This window comes from Dama dama, chromosome 12, assembly GCF_033118175.1.
Source record: "Dama dama isolate Ldn47 chromosome 12, ASM3311817v1, whole genome shotgun sequence".
In the NCBI taxonomy this organism is placed as follows: Eukaryota; Metazoa; Chordata; class Mammalia; order Artiodactyla; family Cervidae; genus Dama; species Dama dama.
The window spans coordinates 66,312,682-66,328,327 of record NC_083692.1 but is presented as its reverse complement, the minus strand read 5'-3'; the positions used below and the strand labels follow the sequence as shown (position 1 = coordinate 66,328,327).

At 39.7% G+C, this 15,646-nt stretch overlaps 1 protein-coding gene across 2 annotated transcripts in view; it reads right to left on the bottom strand.

Annotated features, from left to right (window-relative positions):
• Positions 1-15,646, bottom strand: part of GPR176 (G protein-coupled receptor 176) — a 124,694-nt gene that overhangs the window by 94,529 nt on the left and 14,519 nt on the right. The gene's annotated exons all lie outside the window — the stretch shown is intronic.

Genomic DNA, 15,646 nt, shown 5'->3' with positions numbered 1-15,646 from the left:
AGACATAGAAGCAACCTAAATATCCATCAACAGATGAATGGATAAAGAAGATGTGGTACATATAAGCAAAGGAGTATTTAGTTCAGTTCAGTCGCTCAGTCGTGTCCGACTCTCAGCAACCCCATGAACCGCAGCACACCAGGACTCCCTGTCCATTACCAACTCCCAGAGTCCACCCAAACCCATGTCCATTGAGTCGGTGATGCCATCCAACCATCTCATCCTCTGTCGTCCCCTTCTCCTCCTGCCCTCAATCTCTCCCAGCATCACGGTCTTTTCAAATGAGTCAGCTCTTCACATCAGGTGGCCGAAGTACTGGAGTTTCAGCTTCAACATCAGTCCTTCCAATGAACACCCAGGACTTATCTCCTTTAGGATGGACTGGTTGGATCTCCTTGCAGTCCAAGAGACTCTCAAGAGTCTTCTCCAATACCACAGTTCAAAAGCATCAATTCTTCCACCATCAGCTTTCTTTATAGTCCAACTCTCACATCCATACATGACCACTGGAAAAACCATAGCTTTGACTAGATGGACCTTTGTGGACAAAGTAATGTCTCTGCTTTTTAATATGTTAAGTTGGTCATAACTTTCCTTCCAAGGAGTAAGCGTCTTTTAATTTCATGGCTGCAATCACCATCTGCAGTGATTTTGGAGCCCAGAAAAATAGTCAGCCACTGTTTCCCCATCTATTTGCCATGAAGTGATGGGACCGGATGCTATGATCTTAGTTTTCTGAATGTTGAGCTTTAAGCCAACTTTTTCACTCTCTTCTTTCACTTTCATCAAGAGGCTCTTTAGTTCTTCTTCACTTTCTGCCATAAGGGTGGTGTCATCTGCATATCTGAGGTTATTGATATTTCTCCCAGAAATCTTGATCCCAGCTTGTGCTTCTTCTAACCCAGCATTTCTCATGATGTACCCTGCATATAAGTTAAATAAGCAGGGTGATCATATATAGCCTTGACGTACTCCTGTCCCTATTTGGAACCAGTCTGTTGTTCCATGTCCAGTTCTAATTGTTGCTTCCTGACCTGCACACAGGTTTCTCAAGACGCAGGTCAGGTGGTCTGGTATTCCCATTTCTTTCATAATTTTCCACAGTTTGTTGTGATCCACACAGTCAAAGGCTTTGGCATAGTCAATAAAGCAGAAATAGATGTTTTTCTGGAACTCTCTTGCTTTTTCGATGACCCAATGATGTTGGCAATTTGATCTCTGGTTCCTCTGCCTTTCTAAAACCAGCTTGAATATCTGGAAGTTCAAGGTTCACATATTGCTGAAGCCTGGTTTGGAGAATTTTGAGCATTACTTTACTAGCATGTGAGATGAGTGCAATTGTGCAGTTGTTTGAACATTCTTTGGCACTGCCTTTCTTTGGGATTGGAATGAAAACTGACCTTTTCCAGTCCTGTGGCCACTGCTGAGTTTTCAAATTTGCTGACATATTGAGGGCAGCACTTTCACAGCATCATCTTTCAGGATTTGAAATAGCTCAACTGAAATTCCATCTTCTCCACTAGCTGTTTTTCTAGTGATGCGTCCTAAGGCCCACTTGACTTCACATTCCAGGATGTCTGGCACTAGGTGAGTGTGAGTGATCACACTCACACCAGAGTGATTATCTGGGTCGTGAAGATCTTTTTTGTACAGTTCTTCTGTGTATTCTTGCCACCTCTTTTTAATATCTTCTGCTTCTGTTAGGTCCATACCATTTCTGTCCTTTATTGAGCCCATCTTTGCATGAAATATTCCCTTGGTATCTCTAATTTTCTTGAAGAGATCTCTAGTCTTTCCCATTCTGTTGTTTTCCTCTATTTCTTTGCATTGATTGCTGAGGAGGGCCTTCTTATCTCTCCTTGCTATTCTTTGGAACTCTGCATTCAATTGGGTATATCTTTCCTTTTCTCCTTTGCTTTTCACTTCCCTTCTTTTCATAGCTATTTGTAAGGCCTCCTCAGACAGCCATTTTGGTTTTTTGCATTTCTTTTACTCAACCATTAAAAAGAATGAAATAATGCTATTTGTGGCAACATGGGTGGACTTGGAAATTATCATATGAAGTGAAGTAAGTCAGACAGAGAAAGACAAATATATGATATAGCTTATATACAGAGTCTTAAAAAATGATACAAATGAGTTTATTTACAAAACAGAAACAGACTCACAGACTTAGAAAACGAACTTATGTATTATCTGTTTAGCTTGACAATGCCCACATGGGTCTGGCCCGGGTTCCTCCCTGCACTTGAATGCTTGGACTTTGTGCTGACAAACCTCCCACTGTCCCACCCATGCCCTGGGCTTGGATCAATGGAGCACATTTATTTCACCCCTTACAGAACTGATCGGCTTCAAGAGTCATCAGAGATGGACACTGGCCATGGTGAAATTTAAAGTGAAAACATGGAGCAGCTCATTTCCCCAACTATATACCTGTCAAGTGTCCAGGACCCTAACTACACGCCACAGCTAACTGTGGTGAGGGTGGTGTTCCCCGGGACTCAGCCATAGCCTTGCCCTCTGACCTCCCCAGAAGCTCTGTAAACACTCAGGAAGCAGAAGCCAGTTTATGACCCAGAACCTGGTGAGCTCATCATCTCCTGGGAGGCTCCATCTAACAACGGCAAATTTTCCCTCTTCTAACACAGACTTTTTTTTTCCTAGCTTCTAAATTTTTATATTAGGAATTAAATTTTTATGTTAATTAACTATTAACAACTATTTATGTGTAAGTAACTTGATTTTTTAAAACAATGTTTAACTGACAGAGAAAAAGCAACAGAAGTTCTGTGCTGATTCAGAACCAATGTCACTGTATTTTCTGGTCCAGTAGAATCTCCTCTGGGCTTCTGCCCCTGTACACGCACAGGCAGCTTTCAGCCTCTTTTACATTCCTGGGCTTATTTTCCACTCCTGACCTCTGGCACTGCTAGACTTAGAATCACCCTCAGTGTATGTGAGCATCTCTCCAGCTGCCAGCCCATCTTTGGCTCTTATTCAACGCAGGGCCCTGGGTCTCAGCTGCTCTTCTTTCCTGGGCATCAGACGTTAATGGCATCAGGCCCTACCTGGTTGTGAGAATACGCTCAGGTGTATGTCACTCCCCCTCTGAACTTGTTTACACAAATGCAGGGTATGAACGGTGAAGGCAATACTATACATATCAAGCAGGATGTTTCTGTCATGCATGACAAAAAGCCAACCCACAGAAGTTGATGCAAAAAGGGAGATGCTGGGTGTTTTGGGTTCATGTAGTTGGAGAACACAATTTCTGAACCTCCAGGGACTCACACAGTATCACCAGGATATCTTTTATGTCACCCTTCTCCTTCCTTTCACCCTTACCTCTACCCTCATTCTCGACTGATCAGCTTGCTTTATCTCTGCTCAGCAGTCCCTTTGGAAAAGAGGGGTTCTCTACACCAATGGCATTGACCAAGCTTAGATCCCATGACCCATTCCTGGACTAATCACTGAAGACAGGGAAATAGGATCCCGGGACCAGCAAGGCCTGGGTCACGTGCCCTCCACTATCTCCCAGATTGCATGGAGTCAAGCAGAGTACTGTGAGAGGCTATCATGTAAGGAACCGCACAAAGTAGAAAGTGGTAGATACTACAGTTTGGTTCACTAAATATTCATTCCATAATCTTCCAACCATCTGCTACTCTCTGCAACAAAGGCTGGAAAGCTAAAAATACTACTTTTTCAGACAGACTTGCAGTTACAGCACAGGCTTATATCCAAGTTCTGGCCAGCAGATGTTCCCAAGAAAAGCAGACATGATTATTAACATGAGGTGGTGGCTGGTGCAGTCATCAGATTTTCTCGTAAGTACAGAAGAATGACAGATGCCTTTAGTCCTTCACAGCCAGGTACGTCGCAGGGTTCTAGAGTCTAATCTCTACATCACTGGTGGTACACCACAACAGCTTCCTTTCTGCTAGAACTAGTGGTACGCTGTGCATATTTCCTGACAAGGTCTCAGCCCTGTAGCATTCAGGTTTGGTTCCCTGAATCCCATACATTTTATAAGCAACTTAATATCCTGAAGGAAATTTCTTTCCTCATTATCAGCAGGCTAGTTTGATGTAGAAGAAAAACACACACCTTGCGCTGTTGCATTATGCCAAAATGTGCATATTATATCACCTGATCAGGAGTAAACAAACATATGTCTGTTCTCTGAGTCCCACCACACCCCTAAACTAAAGACAATAAAAAGATACAGGATCACACTGTCTAGCTCTGGTCCCCAAAACAATTGAAATTGTGACTCTTTCCTGTAAATTACCGACTGAATAAAGACAACTTAATTGTTTTGCAACTTTATTGACTTTTACAGTCACCTCTTTTACTTTCACCCTCAACTCTACCCTCCTTCTCTATGGGTCAGCTTCCTTTATCTTTGCTCAGCAATCCCTTTGGAAAAGAGGGGTTCTCTACCCCAACGGCATTGACCAACCGTAGACCCCATGACCCATTCCTGGACTAATCACTGAAGACAGGGAAATAGGATCCCAGGAAGACATGACACACATATGACATATCTGAAGATATGACACAATCTCTGAGGTTACAACACTCATGTGAGATAACTGCCTTTTTCCCCACAGTGAGCAGAGTAACTGTAAACATCATAATCCTGTATTTGTTGTTTAGTCGCTAAGTCGTGTCTGACTCTCCTGCAATCCCATGGACTGTACCTCACCAGGCTCCTCTCTCCATGGGATTTCCCAGGCAAGAATATTGGAGTGGGTTGCCATTTCCTTCTCCACGGTACCTCCCCGACCCAGGGATTGAACCTGCATCTCCTGCATTGGCGGGTAGATTCTTCACCACTGAGCCACCAGGGAAGCCCAATCTTGTGGTTGGTTTTTAAAAAATAACTGTTTGTTGTGTATTTCATTTGGGAAGCCAGTCCTTCAAAAACCTGAACTCCCTTGCAATCCACCTTTGTAAATAAAATGTTTTTCTTTCTAGAATGCTTTTATAGCTGTGTCTTCTTTTGACAATAAGCTCTGTTATTTGCAGTTAAAAGCCCTCATAAATACTGGAAGGGAAGTTCACCAGTGGATGCTCATGTGTTGTTAAGGGAGAGCAGTACTGTTAGAGGGATGGGATGAGCTGAGAAAATGAAAACAGAAAACTGTCCCTACAATGTTTCATAATTCATATTATGATTTGAATAATGTGGTATTGTTGTAAACTACAAAATCCAGTGTACATATAAGGCTAAAGCAGTATTCTTGATTGGCAGCTACCATTTGGCAGGTGAGTCAAGGGCACCTACATTGTATGGGTAGCATCCATCTCCCATTAACTAAACTCTGCTTGTCTTTTGAAGACCCTTTGGGAAGTTCCTAAACTGCCCATGTATATTGTCTTCCTAGATAATGTGACCATCCTATGGCAATTAACATTGCACATGGAGTCAACTATCCATGTAATAGGTATCAACTAAGCATCAACTGACAAAACATGATCACAGGCCAGCATCAAGCAGCAACACCAGGACACAGACAGGGAGGAAGATTATTCTGGACACCTGATTCAATGTAGCCATCAGCACTGAAGAGAAGGGGAAGAGGGGGTAGTGGGTTAGAAAGAGGCACAAGGGTAGATTCCTGTTATCTGTAACATTTTAATGTACAGAAAACAAGTATGACAAAATGTTACCATTTGTTTTTTTCTGAATAGTGGGCTTGTAATTTGTTAATATTTTTCTGTATTTTTAAAGCTTCTCAAAAGACAAAAAAATGAGGCAGCCAGAAACAGAAAGTGTATATACGTTTCATGCTTTGCCTCTATCACTGTAATTTTGCTCCTCAGGAGCAACTTTCATCAGAAAAAATAGTAATTAAAAAAAAAACAAACTGAATTCTAAAATTGATGTTAAACCATTGTTAGAAATTTATTTTAAATGGGAAGGTGCCTAGACATCAGTGGTTACGATTAAACTAGAAGTTTTTCAGAGTGTCTCAGATTTGGTGAAGCAAGTATGCAGGGCAGGCCAAAAAAGAAGTTTGCCAACATTCTTCAGAATCAAGTGTGGTCACCAATCGAAATATTGCTTGAGGTCATTTGAATGCATTTCCCTGGAAATTGCTTGTAAATGCAAAAGCAAAAGAAAACAACAAAATTCCTGAGTGTTTTTGTTCCTAGAGGCCTCCTGAAAGAAATCCTTTGTGTGTGTGTGTGTGTGTGTGTGTGTGTGAGTGTGAGTGTGAGTACATACTCTGGGGAAGGAGATGTTAATTGACAGGGTTCAGGGCTACACTTTTGGCTTACTGAATCTTGGCCGTGCCTTACAGTGTGTTAAAGCAAGCTTTATTTACACTTATTTTCCTTTTGGCAGTAATGCTTTATAATACCCTAGCTTCATGGTAGAATTTTAGGAGAATTAAACTAACACAAATCAAGATCGCATAATTAAGTCCTGTAATATATTAATTGACCTGAGTCTAGGAAAAGGAGTTGGCTAGGAGATAGTCAGTTATACAATAGGTATAGCACTGGTGGTGGTGGTTTAGTCACTAAGCCACATCCAACTTTTGTGACCCCATGGACTGTAACCCGCCAGGCTCCTCTGTCCAAGGGGTTCTCCAGGCAAGAATACTGGAGTGGGTTGCCATTTCCTTCTCCAGAGGATCTTCCTGACCCAGGGACTGAACCCTGGTCTCCTTCACTGCAGTTTCTTTACTGACTGAGCAACCAGGGAAGCTATACTAGGTATAGCACTATACTATAACTAGTATCGCACAGAAGAGCTTGGTGACTATAGTCCATGGGGTCACAGAAGAGCCAGACATGACTTAGCAACTAAACACACAACATATGTACTCTTAATATTCTTTAGATTAGATTCCTCAACTTTCTTAAGCTCTCTTTCTTCATCCACTTTATTTTCCCTATTCTGAGCTAATGCCATCACCCCATTTTAAGGTAGCATATCTCCTAAAATCAAATCTAGCAATCATTCCAGCTTCTATTTTAATATGTTTTGCTTATTCTCCAACTAAGACACTTGCTCCTTGGAAGAAAAGCTCTATGACAAATGTAGACAGCATATTAAAAAGTCGAGACATTACTTTGCCAACAAAGGTCTCTATGGTTTTTTCAGCAGTCATGTATGGATGTAAGAGTTAGACCATAAAGAACGCTGACTGCTGAAGAATTGATGCTTTTGAACTATGGTGTTGGAGAAGACTTTTGAGAGTCCCTTTGACTGTAAGATCAAACCAGTCAATCCGAAAAGAAATCAATCCTGAACATTCATTGGAGGGACTGATGCTGAGGCTGAAGCTCCAATATTTTGGCCACCTCATCTGAAGAGTTGACTCATTGGAAAAGACCGTGATGCTGGGAAAGATTGGAGGCAGGAAGAAAAGGGGACAACAGAGGATGAGATAGTTGGATGGCATCACTGACTCAATGGATACAAGTTTGAGCAAGCTCTGGAGATGGTGAAGGACAGGGAAGCCTGGCGTGCTGCAGTCCATGGGTTCACAAAGAGTCAGACATGACTTGAGTGACTGAACAATACAACAATTCTCCAACTTCCAGTTCTGGCTCCATGGCAGAACTTAGAACACTGCTACAAACACCTAAAATGTTGGATAAAACAAAAGAGATCTTTAAATTCATTGCAAACCTCATAAGAAATAAAAGGGAAATCCCCCATTGCCTAAAACAGAGACCAAAGAGCTTGCATTGAGGGGCAATTTTCAGATCAGGAAATAGGCTCTAACAGTTAACTTTGAGTGTCTACAGCTACACACAAACTGAATGAGGCTGGACACTCCTTGAAGCAGGTAGTTGGAATGAAATCCCTGCATGAAGCCAGAATCCTCCAAGAGTGGCCACCTCAGTGAAAGAGAGGGTAAAAAACTGCATCCTCTACCTCAAAGAGATGACAAAGAAATGAACCTTTTCCTGCAGGTGAGGTCTTGGGCTAGTGATGGCCCTATGATACCTGGCAGAAACAAATGTGAAACTGAAGGTCACTTGTACAGCCCAGACCTCACAGAATCCTTCAGAAAAAGGAGATGGACTCACAATTAAAAACTTACAAGCATTCAAGGAAATGATACACCCCAAGAAACAATCAGCAGACACGATCAACATCCCAAGATAACAATCTGACACAATACGTCTGAAATTATACAAGAGGGAAATAAAACCATGAAAAAGAGAGCAAGACACTAGTACAAACGGATACCCTCCCGCTCCTCTACATGCCAGGTGTGCGCTTATACCCTCAACTTTTCTAAATGCCCTACATGCAACCACAGTCTTGCCTACATGATGATGTCACTAGAAGTTCCAAAAAGATCCACTCCATCCATTTCTTCTCAACTCCTGTCAATATATGAAATGCTCAATGTAGTCACCCTTTTTGCTTAAGATACTGAATTTTTTAAAAAGTACTCTTAAGGTCAATGTATTAATGTAATAATATCTGCAAACATCGACATCTGAAGTGGTTTATTTATTTAGCACGCCACCATGAGGGAATGGAATTCAGTTGCCTTTAAGTTTGAAAGAAGGAAGACAAGTAAGCAATTCAGAACAAGGTCACTGGGCATCCAAAAGGACAAGAAGAAAACAAGAGGTGTCTGAAAGAAATGGAGTGAATATGAGAACATAAAAACTCTGAAAATGGGTGTTGATTTTTCAAAGACAGTTTTCTTACTTTTCAGTTTTGCCTAGGGTAAATACTTACTTCTTAGATTTCACCTAGAGTTACTCATGTCTTTCAGCCTAGTCAAAAACCCCTCTCAGATTTTATTGCTAACAAAGATTTCCCACCCAGCCAATCTGGAAGTTCCTTGACAATAAAACAGTTTTCACAACAGCTTCCAGTCACAACCAATCTAAATGACTTATTCAGAATAATTACATGTAGAGAAACCCTTGAGCAAACTCGATGGAAGAGATAATTTCAGAGACTTGGACACCCCAGAGAAAAGCAAAGCCCTATCTGTTTGTTCTCATTTTGAGACAAATTTCCTCCCTTTCTACAAAATTCCGATAAAGTAAAAGGATATTTCTTGCAGAAGCATGAATATTTGGAGTTGAGACTCGGGGATCAAAAATAATAATAATTAAAGGTGAAAATTGCAGACAATAAATTAGTCAGTTGCTTTGTCTACCAGCATTAGCTCTGCTGTGCTAAGTCACTTAAGCCGTGTCTGACTCTGTGCAACCCTGTGAACTGTGGCCTGCCAGTCTCCTCTGTCCATGGGATTTTCCAGGCAAGAATACTGGTGTGGGTTGTCATGCCCTTCTCCAGGGGATCTTCCAAACCCAGGGATCAAACCCACGTCTCTTATGTCTCCTGCATTGGCAGGTGGGTTCTTTTACAATTAGCACCACCTAGGAAGCCCTACTATACTTTAACTCTCAACATATGCAGGCATACCCCCAAAATTCTAGACCAATGCAAACAAGGGAATACTGCAGTAAAGCGAGTCACATGAATTTTTTAGTTTTCTAGTGGATATGAAAGTTATGTTTATACTATACTGTAAGTCTATTAAATGTGCAATAGCATGTCTACAAACACAATGTACATACCTCAATTAAAAAATACTTTATTGCTATATTTCAAATTTTTTAATCTATATAATTTACTCCAAACTCTTTTTAAAAATGTCTACAAACTTCATAGGTCACACTACTTTAATACTACTAATTATATATACTGCTATTTATAAAATAAAGTGTCTACAAGAGAAAGTCTATTTAATAGATGTTCAGATAAACCAAAAAAAAAAAAAAACCGTATTGCTAAAAAAATGCTAATGATTATCTGAACCTTCAACAAGCCATAATATTTTTGCTGATGAGGGATCTTGCCTCCATGCTGATGGCTGCTGACTGATCAGGGTGGTTGCTGCTTAAGGCTGAGGTGGCTTTGGCAATTTCTAAAAATAAGACAACGAAGTCTGCCTCATTGATTGACTTCTCCTTTCACGAATGACTTCTCTGTAGCATACAATACGGTTTGATAGGATTTTACCCACAGTAGAACTTCTTTTGAAGTTGTAGTCAATCCTTTCAAACCCTGTCACTGCTTTATCAACTACATTTATGTCATATTCTAAATCCTTTACTATCATTTCAGCAGTCTCCACAGCATCTTTACCAGGAGATTTCATCTCAAGAAAACTACTTTCCCTGCTCATTCATAAGATGTAAGTTCTCATCTGTTCAAGTTTTATCATAAGATTGCAGCAATTTAGTCACATCTTCAGGCTCCATTTCTAATTCTTAGCTCTCTAGCTGTTTCTACCACATCTGCAATTACTTCTGCCACTGAAGTCTTGAACTCTTCAAAGTCATCCATGAGGCTTGGAATCAATTCCTTCTAAACCTCTGTTGTTGCTGATATTTTGACCTCTTCTCATGAATCACAAGTGTTCTTAATGGCGTCTAGAATGGTGTATCCTTTCCAGAAAGTTTTCAATTTACTTCACCCAGATCTATCAAAGGAATCATTATCCTGGCAGCTATAACCTTAAAAAACATATTTCTTAAAGAATAGGACCTGAAAGTCTATAAAGTACATCTTGATATACGGGCTGCAGAATGGGTACTGCGTTAGCAAGCATGAAAACAACATGAATCTCATTGCACATCTTCATCAGAGCTCTTGGGTGACTAGGTGCCCAAGAGCTCATTGTCAATGAGCAGTAATATTTTAAAAGGAATCTTTTCCTCTGAGCAGTAGGTCTCAACAGTAAGCTTAAAATATTCAGTAAACCATGTAAGTAGATGTGCAGTGATTCAGGCTTTGGGTTCCATTTACAGAGCACAGGCAGAGTAGATCTGGAATAATTCTTAAGGGCTCTAGGATTTTCAGAATGATGAGTATCAGCTTCAACTTCAAGTCACCAGCTGCATTAAACCCTAATAAGAGTCAGCCTGTTTGAAGCTTGAAGCCCAGCACTGACTTATTTCTAGTTATGAAAGTCCTAGATGGCATCTTCTTCCAATACAAAGTTGTTTTGTCTACAAATGTAGCCACTTTTACTGATTATCTTAGCTAGATCTTCTGGATAACTTACTGCAGTTTCTATATCAGCAATTGTTGGTGCACCTTGCACTTTTATGTTACGGAGATGGCTTCTTTCCTTAAACCTCATGAATCAACCTCTGCTAACTTCAAACTTTTCCTCTGAAGCTACCTTACCTCTCTCAGCCTTTACAAAATTGAATAAAGTTAGGGCTTTGCTCTGGATTAGGCTTTGGCTTAAGAGAATGTTGTGGCTGGTTTGATCTTCCACCCAAATCACTGAACTTTCTCCATATCAGCAATTAGGCTGTTTCACTTTCTTACTATTTATGTATTCACTGGAGTAGCATTTTTAATTTCCTTCAAAAATTTTTCTTTGCATTTACAACTTGGCTAACTGTTTAGCACAAGAAGCCTTACTTTCACCCTATTTTAGCTTTCAGCATACCTTCCTCACTAACCTTAATCATTGTAGCTTTTGATGTAAAGTGAGATACATGCAATTCTTCCCTTCACTTGAACACTTAGAGGCCAGTGCAGGATTATTAACTGGCCTAATTTCAATACTGTTGTGTCTCAGAGAATACAGAGATGAAAGGGGAAGGGAACAGATAGGAATGGCTGTATAGTACAGTGGATAGCTAGGGCTCAGAGTATTTATAGAGGAAATGAGAAGCAACTACTATGGATGTGTGATTTCTTTGGGGGGTGGGTATTAAAAAGTTTCCTGAAACTCAATAGTGGTGATGGCTGCATAATTCCATGAATATACTAAAACCCATTGAACTGTATACTAAAATTGGGTGAAATGTGTAATACATGAATTTTAATTTTAATAAAGTTTTTTTTTATGTTTTTCACAGTAGAATTTCCAGAAGAATTGGTAAATTCAAGGTCTAGAAAGGAAAAACAAAGGATTATCAAAAGCATTTCATTCAGATGGAAGTCAGACTGCTTTCCTGCATATTACAGATAACATTATAAGAGAATGGGGTGGTGAAATGCATATAGCATATGGAAATCAAAGGAAACATGAGGAAGCTTGAGTCAGTATATTAGGAGTTCATCTACCCAGGCTGATAACTATTGACCTCACCACTTCAAACTCCTTAGGTCAATTCAGGACACCTTATTCTTGAAGTAGTCTACTAGGTTTCTAGACATACCAAAAACAGAAAAAAGCAGGTATAAGGCAGCTGATGATATCACATTATTACTGGCTATAATTACGGTAAAGATATTTATCATGATATATATATTTATACCATGAAAAGAACATTTTATGCAAAGATGGGCAGAATAAAGGACAAAAATGGTATAGACCTAACAGAAGCAGAAGATATTAAGAAGAGGTGGCAAGAATACGCAGAACTATACAGAAAAGATCTTACTGACTCAGATAACCACAATGGTGTGGTCACTCACCTAGAGTCAGGCATCTTGGAGTGGGAAGTCAAGTGGGCTTTAGGAAGCCTCACTACAAACAAAGCTAGTGGAAGTGATGGAATTCCAGTTGAGCTATTTCAAATCCTAAAAGATGATGCTGTCAAAGTGCTGCACTCAATGCGCTAGCAAATCTGGAAAACTCAGCAGTGGTCACAGGACTGGAAAAGGTCAGTTTTCATTCCAATCCCAAAGAAAGGCAATGGCAAAGAATGTTCAAACTACCGGGCAATTGAGCTCATTTCACGTACGAGCAAAGTAATGATTAAAATTTTCCAAGCAAGGCTTCAATAGAACGTGAACCAAGAACTTCCAGATGTTCAAGATGGATTCAGAAAAAGCAGAAGGACCAGAGATCAAATTGCCAACATCCACTAGATCATCAAAAAAGCAAGAGAGTTCCAGAAAAATATCTACTTCTGCTTTATTGACTATGCCAAAGACTTTGACAGCATGGACCACAACAAACTCTGGAAAATTCTTAAAGAGATAGGAATTCCAGACCACTTTACCTGCCTCCTGAGAAATCTGTATGCAGGTCAAGAAGCAACAATTAGAACTAGACATGGAATAACGGACTGGTTCCAAATCACGAAAGGCGTACATCAAGGATGTATATTGTCACCCTGCCTATTTAACTTACATGCTGAGTACATCATGAGAAATGCCGGGCTGGATGAAGCTCAGACTGGAATCAAGACTGCTGGGAGAAATATCAATAACCTCAGATATGCAGATGATACCACCTTAATAGCAGAAAATGAAGAGTAACTAAAGAGCCTCTTGATGAAAGTGAAAGAAGAGAGTGAAAAAGTTGGCTTACCATTCAAATAACTATTCAAATAACATTCAAATAACTATCAACATTCAAATAACTATAACCATGGCACCCAGTCCCATTACTCCATGACAAATAGATGGGGAAACAACGAAAACAGTGAAAAACTTTATTTTTTTGGGCTTCAAAACCACTTCAAACAGTGACTGCAACCATGAAATTAAAATATGTTTGCTCCTTGGAAAAAAAGCTATGACCAACCTAGACAGCATATTAAAAAGCAGAGACACTACTTTGCCAACAAAGGTCCATCTAGTCAAAGCTATGGCTTTTCCAGCAGTCATGTATGGATGTGAGAGTTGGACCATAAAGGAGGCTAAGCGCTGAAGGATTGATGCTTTTGAACTGTGGGGGTTGGAGAAGACAAGATCTTGAGAGCCCCTTGGACTTCAAGGAAATCAAACCAGTCAATCCTAAAGGAAATCAGTCCTGAATATTCATTGGAAGGACTGATGCTGAAGCTGAAGCTCCAATACTTTGGCCACCTGATGCAAAAAACTGACTCATTAGAAAAGACCCTGATGCTGGCAAAGATTGAAGGCAGGAAGAGAAGGGGATGACAAAAAACAAGATGATTGGATGGCACCACCGACTCAATGGAAATGAGTTTAAGCAAGCTCTGGAGATGGTGAAGGACAGGGAAGCCTGGCATGCTGCAGTTCATGGAGTTGCCAAGAGTTGGACATGACTGAGCAACTGAACAACAACAATATATTTATTATATTATAGTATAATATAATCATATTTACTATCATATATATCATGTGTATGTGTGTGTGCATGCTAAGTTGTGTCTGACTCTTGGTGGCCTCATGGACTGTGGATCGCCAGGCTCCTCCGTCCAGGGAATTTTCCAGGCAAGAATACTGGAGTAGGTTGCCATTTCCTACTCCAAGAGATCTTCCTGACCTAGGGATTGAACCCACATCTCTTGCATCTCCTGCATTGGCAAGCGAATTCTTTACCACTGAGTCACCAGGGAAGCCATATATATATATATGTATGTGTATGTATGTATGTATACAGACTGTTGATATTACATTGTTATTGGCTATAATTACAGCCAACATACTATATTGTATATAATTACAAAAAATCATTCTTGTAAGTATGCCTTATGAACACAAACTAGCAGTAACATTGTTTCTCTCAAAAATTTAATTAACAAGCTCCAAGAACTATCCAGCTATTAACTGGTTAATTTCAACTAGTATCAAAAGCACAAATATATTTCTCTGTCAAACAAGTGCCATGAATACTGCTGATACTCAATATAATTTTGTTGAGTGATTACAGACAATCATGAACAAAAATAGTGTTCCTCCATATCTGTCAAATCAATTCAACATATAATTTCCCTCCCTCTTTCCTTTGAAATTATTACTTCAATGACCATCTCAAGAAATCACGCAACAGACAACTTGAACCTTTATTTGAGGTCATCAACTTCATATAGGTATAGTCTGTTTACTGTAGACTATTGCTAAGGAAAACAGAGATAGGTTAAAATTAAGAACTGTACACATGATGGTTTGGCAAGAGGACGGCAGGCTGATTTCTCTATTTTAAAATAAATTTCAGGGTAGGATACACACTTGTTGGCTATTGTCTACAGTGCTAATTTTCTTTAAATAAGAGAAATTTCACTTATAAAAATATAAATGCCTCCAATGATGATAATAACAGGTAAGAGACAATCTGTCCAGAAGCAGCTGAGAGGTAATACACTAGGTCACAGCCACTGACCTTTTTCAAGTCAAAGCACCAGAATGGGTCCCACTCTCCAGGTCCTTGGATTGTGAATCCAAAGAGAATAAGGGAAAAGAAAAAGTTCAACTCTGAGGAGTTAGATCCAACACATTTACTGGAAACGATGGTTTCAATTCTTTTTTAGTCTTTGATTTCACATTGCTCACTACTAATGCTATATATTTATCAAAGGGCATTCTGAACTATTTGACTCTCTTTCAACATCTACCTGTATATCCCAAGATGTTGCACAAAAAAGCTGAGAGACACTAACTCACACAAACCTTCAAAAGGCATTATTTGAAGAATAATATATGCAATTCTCGAGTTCATTTTCAACACAGCAAATAATGTTCCCTTGTGTTGAAATATTATAGCTATTCCTTGATGTTATTTTTTCTCATACACGGCACTAAAACAGTTTTCAAAAGAAGCTATAAGATGTCAACAGTACAAAGAAATTTTCATATATATAGCAGGTTTCTGGAAATCCCAACGAAAATCAATGTTGACAATATGGGAAGTATATTTGAATTTACTTAAAGGGAAAAATTCATTCTCCCATGTTTAGAGACAGGGGAACAAGCAGATTA